The 13,178-nt window shown below is 37.8% G+C and overlaps 1 pseudogene; it reads left to right on the top strand.

Annotated features, from left to right (window-relative positions):
• The first annotated feature begins 11,476 nt into the window (after positions 1-11,476).
• Positions 11,477-13,048, top strand: LOC123824815 (annotated as a pseudogene).
• The last annotated feature ends 130 nt before the right edge of the window (positions 13,049-13,178 follow it).

Consider the following 13,178-nt stretch of genomic DNA (forward strand, 5'->3'; position numbering starts at 1 on the left):
CTCAACTTCCCACCCTCCCCTCACAATCACCACACTGCTGTCTGAGTCCATTAGTTTTTTTTTTCTTTTTTGCTCAATCCCTCTACCCTAACCCCCCACCACAGAGCTGTCAGCCAGCCCTCCATCTATGAATCTGTCCCTATTTCACTTGTTAGTTCAGTTTGTTCATTAGATTCCACATATGGGCGAAATCATATGGTAATTGTCTTTCTCTGACTGGCTTATTTTAGTTAGCATAATGTTCTCCAGGGCCACTGATGCTGTTGCAAGGGTAAAATTTTCTTCTTTTTTACAGTCAAGTAGAATTCCATAGTATAAATGTACCATAGTTGTTTTATACAACCAAACAATCTCATTTAAAAATGGGCAAAGGACCTGAATAGATACTTCTCCAAAGAGGACATACACATAGCCAAAAGACATATGAAAAGATGCTCAACATCACTAATCATCAGAGAAGTGCAAATTAAAACCACAATGAGATATCGCCTCACACCTGACAAAATGGCTACCGTTGATAAATCAACAAACATCAAGTGCTGATGAAGATATGGAGAAACAGGAACCCTTTTGCACTGGTAGTGGGAATGCAGATTGGTGCATCCACTGTGGAAAGCAGTATGGAGATACCTCAAAAAGTTAAACATGAAACTGCCTTATGACCCAGGGATTCCACTTCTGGAAATCTATCTGAAAAAAAACAAGACACTAATTTGAAAGAATGTAAGCACCCCTATGTTCATTGCAGCATTATTTACAATAGCCAAGATATGGAAGCAGCCCAAGTGTATACCCACTTTTAATTGTATGTTACATGAAGTTAAATTCATGTGGAATTTGCAAATAATTTTCTCCTCACCAGAGCTGTGGCTTCTTGTAATTTGGCTCTCTTCCATGCCTTTTTATATGGCAGTGATGACCAAATTATTCAGAAAAATCAATCAAACATTAGATCATACTTATTTTCAATAAGTAAATTCATACTGAGCTGCCAAATAAGAAAACTATTCCTTCTAATGCAAACCAAAATCAGTTTTAAAAAGACATTGTTCACAGAGTGCATGTAAGGAACCAGAATATCCTGCATTTAAAGCAACACATCACAATACAGGTAACTGTGGATGTACTAATTTGTAAGCAGTAGGGGGATGACCTACGATTCATATTATTTCATCCTTATAAAATGTAATGTTCTACCATAAACTAAACATTTTACTAAAGAACTGATAATGGTTCCCAAAATGCCTAATATAGAATCTAGATTTTAAAACTACAACACAGAAACAGTATTTCCACAGAGTTAATTGAAAGCATCTATTTACACTCTTCTTAGGGTGGCTACGAAATTTCTGACTTGTGTCACAATGATTTTATAATATTAAAAAGCTATATGGGCTTTTTACTCTGAATTTAATAATTGACTAAAATATGGAAACCTAAAAATGCCTCTTTATCACTTTAGTCTTTTAAGAAATATAGGGAAAAAGTTTATGTTTAAGACTTAATACATGTTTTAAAACCCCCTTCGATTACAAGCAATAGTAAAACTTTACTTAAAGGTGGTTGGCTATTCTCAATCTTAGACACATATTAAAAACATCTGGGGAGCTTTTAAACTCCTAATGCCCAGGCCACACTCCAGATAAATTAATTAGAATTTCTGCATGCCAGACCCAGGCATCAGTACATTTAAGAGTCCCAAGTAATTCTGATATGTGTTAAAAGTTGAAAACTATTGCTTTACAGTGTATTCACAAATAGGTGGGAAGAGCAGAAAAGAATACATTTAAGAGTATTTGCTCTGATTTAATTCAGAGGGAAAAGCTGCACAAAGTACTGAAGTCATTCCCAGACTCTCCAGATGGCAAGAGGTCCTAAAGTAAGATTACAGAGTAAAGATTATTGCAAGGATGTGGCTATGAAGACTATTTGTTCAGACTTCAGAAAACCTGACTCTCTCCACTAGACCAACAGACTTCTATGACTAATATGGGTTTTGATGTCAGCCAACCTAGAGAAGAATCTGTGTTGAAGAAATTTGTAGGTATGACCTTTACCTGATGGAGCAACCACCAATAAAATTTATAGAAAACTTACAAAACTTTTTAAAAATTGTACTAACAAAAGTACCATTGGCTCAGACTAAAGGGGGCATAGAATAAGACACCATAGTGCTATCAATATTCCAGAGTAGATAGAAAGCAGGTATACCCTGCCCAGTGACCACATGGGCCATGGAAAGGAAAAATGATACAGAGGACAGATTCAAAGATCCTGCAGGGCAGAGCTAAGAGCACAGACATAACCAAGGAACTGTTAACCTGTGGGCAGCTAGATTTCAGAACTGCTATTGGTCAGGGTACTCATTTTCTATTGCTGCCATTAAAAATTACCACAAATTTGGTGGATTAAAACAAAACAAATTTATGATCTTACAGTTCTCTAGATCAGAAATCCAGAACCAGCTTCACCAAAATAAACCGATGTTTGGGAGAGCTTTCTAGAAACTCTAAGAGAGAATTGGCTTCCTTATTGTGGGTTGTTAGCAGAATTCAGTACCTTAACATTCTAGGAATGAGTTCCCCATTTTTTTATTGAACATAAGTGGGGGTTGTCTCTGTCTTCTAGAGGTCATCATATTTCCTTGGCTCATAATCTCTTTCTCCATCTTCAAAGCCAGCAGCAACCACTCTGACTCACTAATCTGCCTTCTCCCACTTTTAAGAACTGAGGTAACTACATGGGCCTACAAGGCAATCCAGAATAATCTCCCATCTCAAGTACTTAACCTAATCACATCTACAAAGTCCCTTCTGCCATGTAAATTAACACGTACACAGGTTCTGGGAATTAGGAAGTGGACATCTCTGGGGCTTGTTCTACTTACCATAATCACTAAGTGATTAGGCCTTCTGTTGTCCTTTTTAATGGGAATACCTACTGTGATTATCCTATCTCTGTCCTACTAAGGTAAGTGTGGGAGTGGATCAGAGAGGACTACTGTGGGAAAAGGGACAGATAACTAATCTCTTTAATGCACAGGTCTTCAGAGCAACTGAATCTAAACTCAAGGAGTTGTGCCCAAGCAACCAGACATGAGGGGCCTCAGTCACATCTCATCTGATTTAGATGAAGAACTCCTGGATTCTGAGCTGATGCTTTCTATAGTAGAATGACATTTTGTAGGACCTTGGAAGGGGATGCATATGTTTTGCAAGTAGGAGGGATGTAAATAATCTGCAACCAGAAGGAAGACACTGTTAGACTGAAGATGACTGCAAATTTTTTTCCAAGTTTTCATTTGCCTTATTTTATTATTTTTATATATTATTGATTATGCCATTACAGTGGTCCCATTTTCCCACCTTCACTCCCCGCCACCCTGCACACACCCTCTCACCCACATCCCCCCTCCCCTTTAGTTCATGTCCATGTGTCATAAGTTCTTTGGCTTCTATATTTCCCATACTATTCTACCCTCCTCCTGTTTATTTTCTACCTACCATTTATGCTACTTATTTTCTGTACCTTTTCCTCCTCTCTCCTCCTCCCACTCCCCTATTCATAACCCTACATGTGATCTCCATGTGGGACCACCTGGTCATTTCTACAGTTGTGTTCCTATTCTAGCTGTTTGTGTGATTTTTGTTTTTATGTATGGTTGTTAATAATTGTGAGTTTGCTGTAATTTTACTATACATGTTTTTTATCTTCTTTTTCTTAAATAAATCCCTTTAACATTTCATATAAGAAGGACTTGGTATTCCCAGCCAGGATACATTCCTGGGTTGCAGGCCATAACCCCCAGCAACTGCACATTGATGTCTCTCTCTCTCTCTCTCTCTCCCCCCCTCTCTTCCCTCCCTAAAAATAAATAAATAAAATCTTAAAAAAAAAAAAATAAGGACTTGGTGATGATGAACTCCTTTAACTTGACCTTATCTGAGAAGCACTTTATCTGCCCTTCCATTCTAAAGGAAAGCTTTGCTGGATAGAGTAATCTGGGATGTAGGTCCTTGTCTTTCATGACTTGGAATACTTCTTTCCAGCTCCTTCTTGCCTGTAAGGGCTCTTCTGAGAAATCAGCTGACAGTCTAATGGGAACTCCTTTGTAGGTAACTGTCTCCTTATCTCTTGCTGCTTCTAAGATTCTCTCCTTCATTTTTACCTTGGCTAATGTAATTATGATGTGCCTTACTGTGTTCTTCCTTGGGTCCAACTTCTTTGGGATTCTCTGAGTTTCCTGGACTTCCTGGAAGTCTATTTCCTTTGCCAGATTGGGGAGGTTCTCCTTTATTATTTGTTCAAATAACTTTTCCACTTGTTGCTCTTCCTCTTCTCCTTCTGGTACCTCTATAATTCAGATGTTGGAACATTTAAAGATGTCCTGGAGGTTCCTACACCTCTCCTCATTTTTTTGAATTCTTATTTCTTCATTCTTTTCTGATCAGATGTTTCTTTCTTGCTTCTGGTCCACTCTGTTGATCTGAGTCCCATTTTCCTTCCCATAACTATTGGTTCCCTGTACATTTTCCTTTATTTCACTTAATATAGCCTTCATTTTTTCATCTAATTTGTGACCAAATTCAACCAATTCTGTCAGCATCCTGATCACCAGTATTTTGAACTGTGCATCTGATAGGTTGGCTACCTGTTTGTCACCTAGTTGTACTTTTTCTGGATGTTTGATCGGTTCTTTCATTTGGGCCATTTTTTGTGTGTGTCTTGATGTGCCTGTTACATAGTGAGGGGTGGAGCCTTAGGTGCTCACCAGGGTGGGGCAACCCAGTCGCTGGATTGTGACGCTGTATGTGGGAGAGGGGTCCTAGAGGGAACAATGGTGCTTGCTCTGCTCTCTACCAGATTTCAGTCACTTTCCCCACTTCCCACAAGCAAATTCGGCCCTTCTGGTGCTGATTCCTGGGTGGGGGGGTTTGTGTAGGTTCTAGGACCCTGTGGGTCTCTCCAACGAACTCTCCTGTGAGGCTGGGAATTTCTTCTGGCACCTCAACCCCCAGAGGTGTTTTCAATCAATGATTTGAGGCTTTATTTCCCTGCACTGGGACCCTGGGTTGCCCAGTCTGTCTCACTTCCCAGTTTCACCTGGCTTATCTGCGCATGAATGTGGGACCACCTGGTCAGCCAGTAACCTTGTGCTCCAAGCCTGCCCGCTCCACAATACACTGCCTCACTGGGTCCACCAGCTGCTGCTTTGCCATTAGCCCTCTTCGCCCTGGCTGCCTGACTCCGCCCCTCCTCCCAGTCTGGATGAATGTGCCTTCTTTAACTCCTTGATTTTCAGACTTCCATACAGTTCGATTTTCTGTCAATTCTGGTTGTTTTTTGTTTTTAAACCGTTGTTGTCCTTATTTTGGGTGTGTGAGGAGGCACAGTGTGTCTACCTATGCCTCCATCTTGATCAGAAGTCTCCACCGCAAATTCTTTATACTCCTTCCAATGAGAGGTAGAGTCTACATCCCACCCCACCCCCACCTTGAATCTTGTGACTCCTTTAACCATGGGAGTATGGCAGAAGTGATGCAATGTGATTTCCAAGGCCAATTATTATGGCTGTCAATAATAGAACGCTCAAAAAATGTGCATCAACTGAGTGTATAAATAAAGAACCTATCCTCTGTAGAAGTCAGGGAAACAGATTACTTTAAATATTAATACTTATATACACTCACATAACCATTTATTGGATGTTTACTATGTGCTAGGAAGTATGCTATGTACTGTTATACATGTATTATAACTATTTTATTATGATTATAAAATAAGCACTATAATCTGCACTTTATGGATGACAACAGAGAGATTAAGTAATGTAAATATAATCATAGTAAGTATGTTCATGGATATCCAAACCTGGGTGCCTCTAATGCCAGCAGTCTTCTTCCTTTCTTTCTTTCTCTTATTTTTAACTCCCTTTTAAGGTAGTCACATAAATGGTTAAACACACACACACACAAACAGTGCAGAAGAGTGTATCATGAAAAGTACATTTCCTTCTCACCTCTGATCCTAGTCTCCCACTCCCCACTCAAATAAAAGCGCTGCTACTAGTTTCCTGCGTATTGTTCTAAATACATCTTTAGTATATACAAATATATGTGTGTCCTTTTCACACAAATAGTAGTATTTTAAGCACAATAATTCAACTTTTTTATGTAATCATCTGAATCCATAATCTTTAAACCATAAACTGAATTCCCATACACAGACACACATACAGTTAAAACTGAAGAAATCTCAAAGTAATATGAAGCAATATATTTGATAAAGAATAAAACATTAATGTGGTCAAAACAAATCAAATATTTTATTCCTCCAGTTTCTTTCAATTAAATTTCTTAAATATCTGTTCTATTCCTGTCACAGTTCAGAGAAAGCATATGGAAACAAAATGTGATGTAACTTAAGTAATAGTATTAAAGATCTATTCAAAGTATAGACACCTACAGAATCCTGAACAAAAAATAAATGGCAGACGTTTAGGTCTGACATTATTTACTAATTTTAACTAACCGCTAGGGGAAAAAAATACAAGAAATTTACAAAGGAAACAGCTAATTATCATATATAAAAAAATTACCTTGGGTACCCATTATAGTGAGATAACTTCCACCTGTTATTGATGCAAAATAAAATTTGAGCATAAGTTTTCTGAAGAGGTGGCAGAAAAATATTAGTATAAAAGAAAATTAAAATTTTATAAAAGATAAAAGGTTTTGCAATATAAAAGATTAATTCAGCATTTCAAGAATTACTCTCCTGGGATAGGCATTTATGTTCAAAAATATGAGAACATTATCAATTTGCATTTTTCTGGATAAATTTGGCTGATATGTGTCATACAGAATAAAAGTATTAATAAAACCTATCTTTCTTTAATAGTAAGAAAAAGTGACCTCAATGTTTGCTTATACATTTTTTATTATACCTGAGTTGATTATGCATCAAAATAATACCCTAAATAATATACATACATGAATAATTCACATTTATCTTCATTTGGATTTCTCCCAGAAGCATACTTTGTGACAAAGATTCTAGTACAAGTTGTTGATTTGGGAGATCTCAGGAAACACTGTAGTGGGTGGAGTGGGAAGTAAGTGAAGGGGGGTTTATTAAGGCAGTTAACACTGTGAGCAACCAGACTTGATACTGAAGGCGGACTCTGACAGATGGTGTAGAATATGCCCAAATGTGTAACAAGGGAGCTAGGGTATTTACCCACTGTCATCGGTGAAATGCTGCTCCCTGAAAGTGTGGATCCATGGACACTTCTGACAGGCAAGGGTGCTCAGACCAGAGAAAGCCCTGAGATAGTGGGAAGACCTTCCCACTGCAGGGGTGGCAACTGCTATAAGATTTTAGACCAGTGTAGGCAGTACAGACATTGTCTGTAAAGGTCGGTGAAGGAAATACTTTAGGCTTCGTGGGCCATTACAATCTCTTTCTGGCTGCACAACTGCACAGTGCAGCACAAAAGCAGTCATGCACAATACAAATGAGCATGGCTGTGTCTCAATACAACTTTATTTATGGGCACTGAAATTTGAATTTCACATAATTTTCATGTGTTATCCATGAAATGTCATCCTTCTTTTGATTTTTCAACCACTTAAAAATGAAAAAACTATTCTTATTTTGCAGCCATACAAAAATAGGTGGTAGGCTGTATTTGGCCCACTGGCCATGGTTTGCTAACCCTGTTTTAGACTACAAAAATATTCACCAAACATTCATAAAATCCCATGGGAGATGACATTTAATTTGCAAGAATATCCTATGATATTTAATAACCAATCTAACATAAAAACTCCCTAATGTTTTGAAATAGTTTATTTCCATTTTAGTCTACTGATCTATGCTAGAGTTACTAATGAGTTATTAAATCAAGTGAACATGTATATAAAAATGCAAGTGATACAAATTATCTTCATCTTGTTAAAAGCTGATAGATTTCATTAACCTGTTCTTTTAAGTCAAAGGAATCTTATATCTGATGGCTGCCCCAGATATGTATGAATTATTATATCACAGTTCTTCATCAGTCTTAAATGCACTGTGCTAATCTGCATATTTAAATTAACTATGTCTACATAATGTAATCTAAATAAGGAAGTACAGAATGTCACTATATAGAAGGAACATAAGTGGACTGTTGGAAGGTGGGGTTCATCCTGGTTTATATTTGCCTCAGAGGAACATTATTTTTCTTTAGATTATAAATTTATTCGGGATTTGCTTATGGGATAAAGCAGCAATTTTCAACCTTTTTCATCTCATAGCACACATAAACTAATCATTAAAATTCTGTGGCACATCAAAAAATATATTTTTGTTGATCTAACCAAAAAAAACAGGTATAATTTTGATTTACTTACAAAAATAATAATAGTAGTAATTACCTAACCTTTTTGATCCAAAGTGAGTTTTTTAAAAATCAAGTGCCTATACTTGTATATAAGGATTTCTGGTACCAAAAATTAACAAATCAGACACAACTTTATTATGTGACGTGACCAATAAGATGCAACTCTATTATATGACCTATATATGCATGGTTCAAGACAGGGCATTCACACTGGACAGCTATTGTTGTGATGAATGTTGTCTTTTTTTTTAATTTCACAATCTAAGGGAAGAGAAGTCAGTGCTTGCATGTTTTAGAAGTTCTTGTGGCACAATTAGTGTGCAGCTTGCAGCACACTGGTTGAACTGCTGGGATAGAGGGGAGAAATGTAGATTATGGAAGGGTATAAAGCTTCTTCCTCAAAGTACCCCTTTTTGCCAACACTACAGCAGGCAAAAGAATCAGAGAACTGAAATGCAAACTTTCCCATTGTAAACCTTGGGTTACCCATCTGACCTCTCTGATCATCATTCATTTTGAAAACAGTCACTTAACACCAACTGTAACTATGCAAAAAGCTCTTTACTAAATGTTGAAAATAGGCTCTGTCTTCTAAAAATCCAAAATTTAGTAGGTAAATCACAATAATTCAAGTGATAAGTGCTTGATTAAATGTGTGCACAATGGGGTATGGGATCCCAGAAAAGAGAATGCCAAGCAAGTTTCACAAATAATACTTGAGCTAATTCTTAGCAAATATGCACGGCATGGCATGCTATGGGAAATAATTTGGAATTTATCCTGCAGACAATAAAGAGATCAAAGGTCTCTGAGACAAGGTATGACCTGAGCTGAAACACAGGCAGCAAGGGTGAGGTGAGGAAGCAGACGGAGAGACACACCTGGGCTGAAGTTGGTGGACTTCCCTGACGAGATACAGAAGGAGCAGAGCTGTAGTTAGTTAGTGAGGACTCAAAGTGCTGGCTTGGTGGATTGTGAGGATTGTGTTAACATTGATCTTGGTACACTATACAGGAGGAAAAAAAGTTCAGAAAGAAAATAACAGTTTGGCTTTTAACAAAGTATGTTTGTTTCTGCATTGTACCCAGTATACTCATAGTGCTAGCCTAAGAGTAAAAGAAATTCCTGGGCTAAAAGAGTTAGAATTAGGAGCCTCCAATCCTTGGAGAGCTGTGTGGGAAAACAGAAGAAGCCAAAGACAAAATCCTAGTAGACATAAAAATGTTCCTGTTTGTAAACAGATATAGTTATTCATCTTAGAGCAAGCATTCTGAATGCACAGATAGGCATCAAGAGATTCTGCTGAAAATGTTTATTTGTTGATTCAGTCAGTACGTATCACATACCTTCTAGGTACCAAGCTCAGTGCTAGGTCATAGATTTGCAGCAAAGAACCAGACAGACAGATTCGAAGACTAATAGAACTTATGGTCTATTAAGACAGACATTTAACAAGTAAAGAAATGAAATAATTCTAGACCGTTCCAAGTGCTAGGAAGAAAATGAGTAAAGGGCTATGATAAAGAGAACAAAAAGGGACCTACTTAGAAATTTTTTATTATTTTTTTTAAATTATGTTGTATCAGGATCAAACTTTTCTGAGGAGGTTTCATTTAAACTGACACCTGAGAGAAAAGATAGAGGAAGCATTCCAGGAAGATGATAGCAAGTGCAAAATCTTTTGTAATGAAGAGCTTGATCTGTTCTCAAAACTGTCAGAATGTCTGCATGACTAGCAGATAGAATGCAAGATAGAAATGATGGCAGAGATGAAAGCAGGAGACAAATCTTACAAAGTCTTACAAAACAGGAGGTGAGGATTTGAGAGTTAAAAAATAGAATGAGTTGAGGATGACTCCCAGTTTTCTGATTGTATTAACTATATGGATTGTTGTGTGGTTTGCAAAGAAAAAAAACAGAGACCCAGGAAAATACAAATTTGGAGCTAAAATCAAGAATTTGATTTGTGCACATTAACTTGCAGTGTGTACAGACCAACAAGTGGGAATATCAAACAGACACTTGGGTATATGAGTCTCAAGTTCAGAAAAATGTTTTGACTAAAGAAAAACTTTAGAGAGTATTTATCTTCTATGTGATATTGTAAGATATGAGAAAAAATAAGATCATCTGAGAAGAGTGACACATCATCACTCAAGAAATGTTAGCTAAATGAGTGAACAACCCATTAAAAGTGTCTTATAAGTCATACATATATATATTTAAATATTGAGTGTGCCACTCATAAGCTGTATGATCTTGGATAAATTACTTAACCATGCTGAGCACAATTTCTCACCTGTAAAAATGAAAACAACAACTAGCTCACTTAGTTGTTTTTAGAACCAATGGAATTACAGGTACAGTATGCCTAACAGTGCATGCAATAGAGCAAATTCCAATTGATACTAAATTTTCATCATCACATTTCCACAACGCTTCAATTCCATAGGTGAAACTTTTACTGTACTGTTACCAAAGCCTTTTTATCTTTTATGTGCGAAGCAGCATACTACTTCCTCTCCCTTCTTGACTTCTCTTCCATTCTCTCCCTCTCTCCCTCTCCCCCTCTCTCCCTTTCTGTCAAAACCTATTGACCCTGGCTGGTGTAGCTCAGTGGATTGAGCATGGGTCTGTGAACCAAAGGATCTCCAGTTCAACTCCCAGTCAGGGCACATGCCTGGGTTGTGGGTCAGGTCCCCAGTAGAGGGTGTGTGAGAGGAAACCACACATTGATGTTTCTCTCCCTCTCTTTCTCCTTCCCTTCTCTTCTCTCTAAAAATAAATAAATATAATCTTTAAAAAAAAACCTATTGAGTGCCTACTACACATTTAATGCTTCCTTTGGTTACTGAGGATTGAACAATGAACAAAAATATAGTAGGAACAAGCAGCAACAACAACAACAACAACAACAACAACAAAAAACCCTGTGCCTTTCTTCATCCTAAAAATAGAATTAAATCAAATATATACCTACTATAATTAACAATGAAAAAATCAGTCACTACAAAAAAACCCTGAAAAAAACCTGTTAATTCAGTTTGTCTGGCATAGCTTAATAAATAAACAGTTGCAAAGCAGCAAAAGATGGTGCTCACCAGCTTTTTACCTGCACCTACTGTGCTATCTCAGGATCAGTCTGAGGCTGAAGAAAAGGCCATACCCCAGAGATCATGATGGACATTACTGGTCCCCTCCCAAAGAGAACCTCCCCTAAACAGGTACTGGAAAGGCTTGATACCTTGCTTATTAGAGGAGATGAAGGTTATTTTCCAGAGATCCTTGTGGCCCAGTATCCACTGGATATGGGACAAAAGAAAAAAAAAAAACGTCAAATGCACTGGTCATTCAGGCATATGCTGAAAAAAATAAATAAATATGGCACAATCGCTTGACAAGGACAGTCAAAAGGCAGGGTCATTTATAGAAAGAACACTGATCTGGTTCCCAAGAAGTCATAAATGCATATGACCCAGACCTGCAGAGGCCTGATGAGCAAAGATAACAGAAAAGACAAGGGTGATGTTAGAAAAATCTGTAGCACAGAAGATTTTGTAGCACCAGTTCAAGCAACTGATAAACTGGCCCCTGCTCAGTTTATCCAATATACACCATCTCAACAAGAAGTGACGTTCAACTCTGGAGCAAAACAGAGGGTTATTCAGATGGTGGAAATGCAGGAAGATCCTAGGGAGCCTCCAAAATTCAAGATTAATAAGAAAAATCTCCGGGAACAACCTTCTCCTCCTGCATCTCTCATGCATTCTCCTAGTCAAAAGACGACTGTGACGAACAACAAGATTGGAAGTTTCCCCTTGTATTTCAACCTGGAAAAATGTGAAGGGTTACATAGTTCCATTAGACAAACATCTGGCTGCTGACAGAAGAGACTGCAGACAACGCCCATAGAAAATTTTGCCAAACTGGCTGAAGCCTCTACAGGCTGATCAGAAGGCTCATGAAGCTGTGGAAATGTGTGTTCAAGTAGAGATAAAGATGGCTCAAAAATAAAAAGAGAAACTTAGAAAAATGGTCCAGAAAGCCAGGGAGAGAAGAGCTGGGATCAAAACCTTATGTGGAAAAAGAGGATGGGCAGGCACATGAGATGGATGAAATCCAGCATGGCAGGTGGAAAGAGAGACAGCATGACTGAAATCTTTCCAGAGCAGCTCCTGATAAAATGTCAAAACTGCAGAGAAATGAAAATTGAGATAGTGAGGTCATTTCTCTTGGTGTGTCTAATCATTGGACTTCCAATGAAGTCAATATGACCAAAGGCTGTTCAACCAATGCAAGGGTATGGACAGTGGTTTTGCAGGTGGAAAAGATGAAATTTACAATGTTTATGATCAAGCCCAGAGAAGTGGTAAAGATATGGCCCAGAATATATACAAGCCCAGTAAAAATCTGGACAAGGACATGTGTGGTGATGATCTAGAAGCCTGAATAAAGACCAACAGATTTGTTCCCAATATGGAATTTTCTGGTTTAGAACATAGGCAAGGAGGTCGAGAAGGACCAGTTCAGTTTGAGGAAGATCTTTTTGGTTTGGGCAAGTGTTTGGAAAAAGCCAAACAGCACGGTGGCTCTAAAAGACCCTCAGATAGAAGCCACCCCAAGAAACATGAGCATGATGGCAAGAAGAGGAGGAAGGAGTAGATAAACCTCCCTTCAAAGTGAATTAACTATTATCTATAACCTTAATGATGCAAGTCATATGGGAGAAGACTTTGTAAATGGGCCAAGACAAAAACCAAATCTGAGTCCCAGAACTAGTTTTTATTATAAG

The sequence above is a fragment of the Phyllostomus hastatus genome, unplaced genomic scaffold (genome assembly GCF_019186645.2).
Source record: "Phyllostomus hastatus isolate PE091 unplaced genomic scaffold, TTU_PhHast_1.1 phas_contig_58, whole genome shotgun sequence".
Lineage (NCBI taxonomy): Eukaryota > Metazoa > Chordata > Mammalia > Chiroptera > Phyllostomidae > Phyllostomus > Phyllostomus hastatus.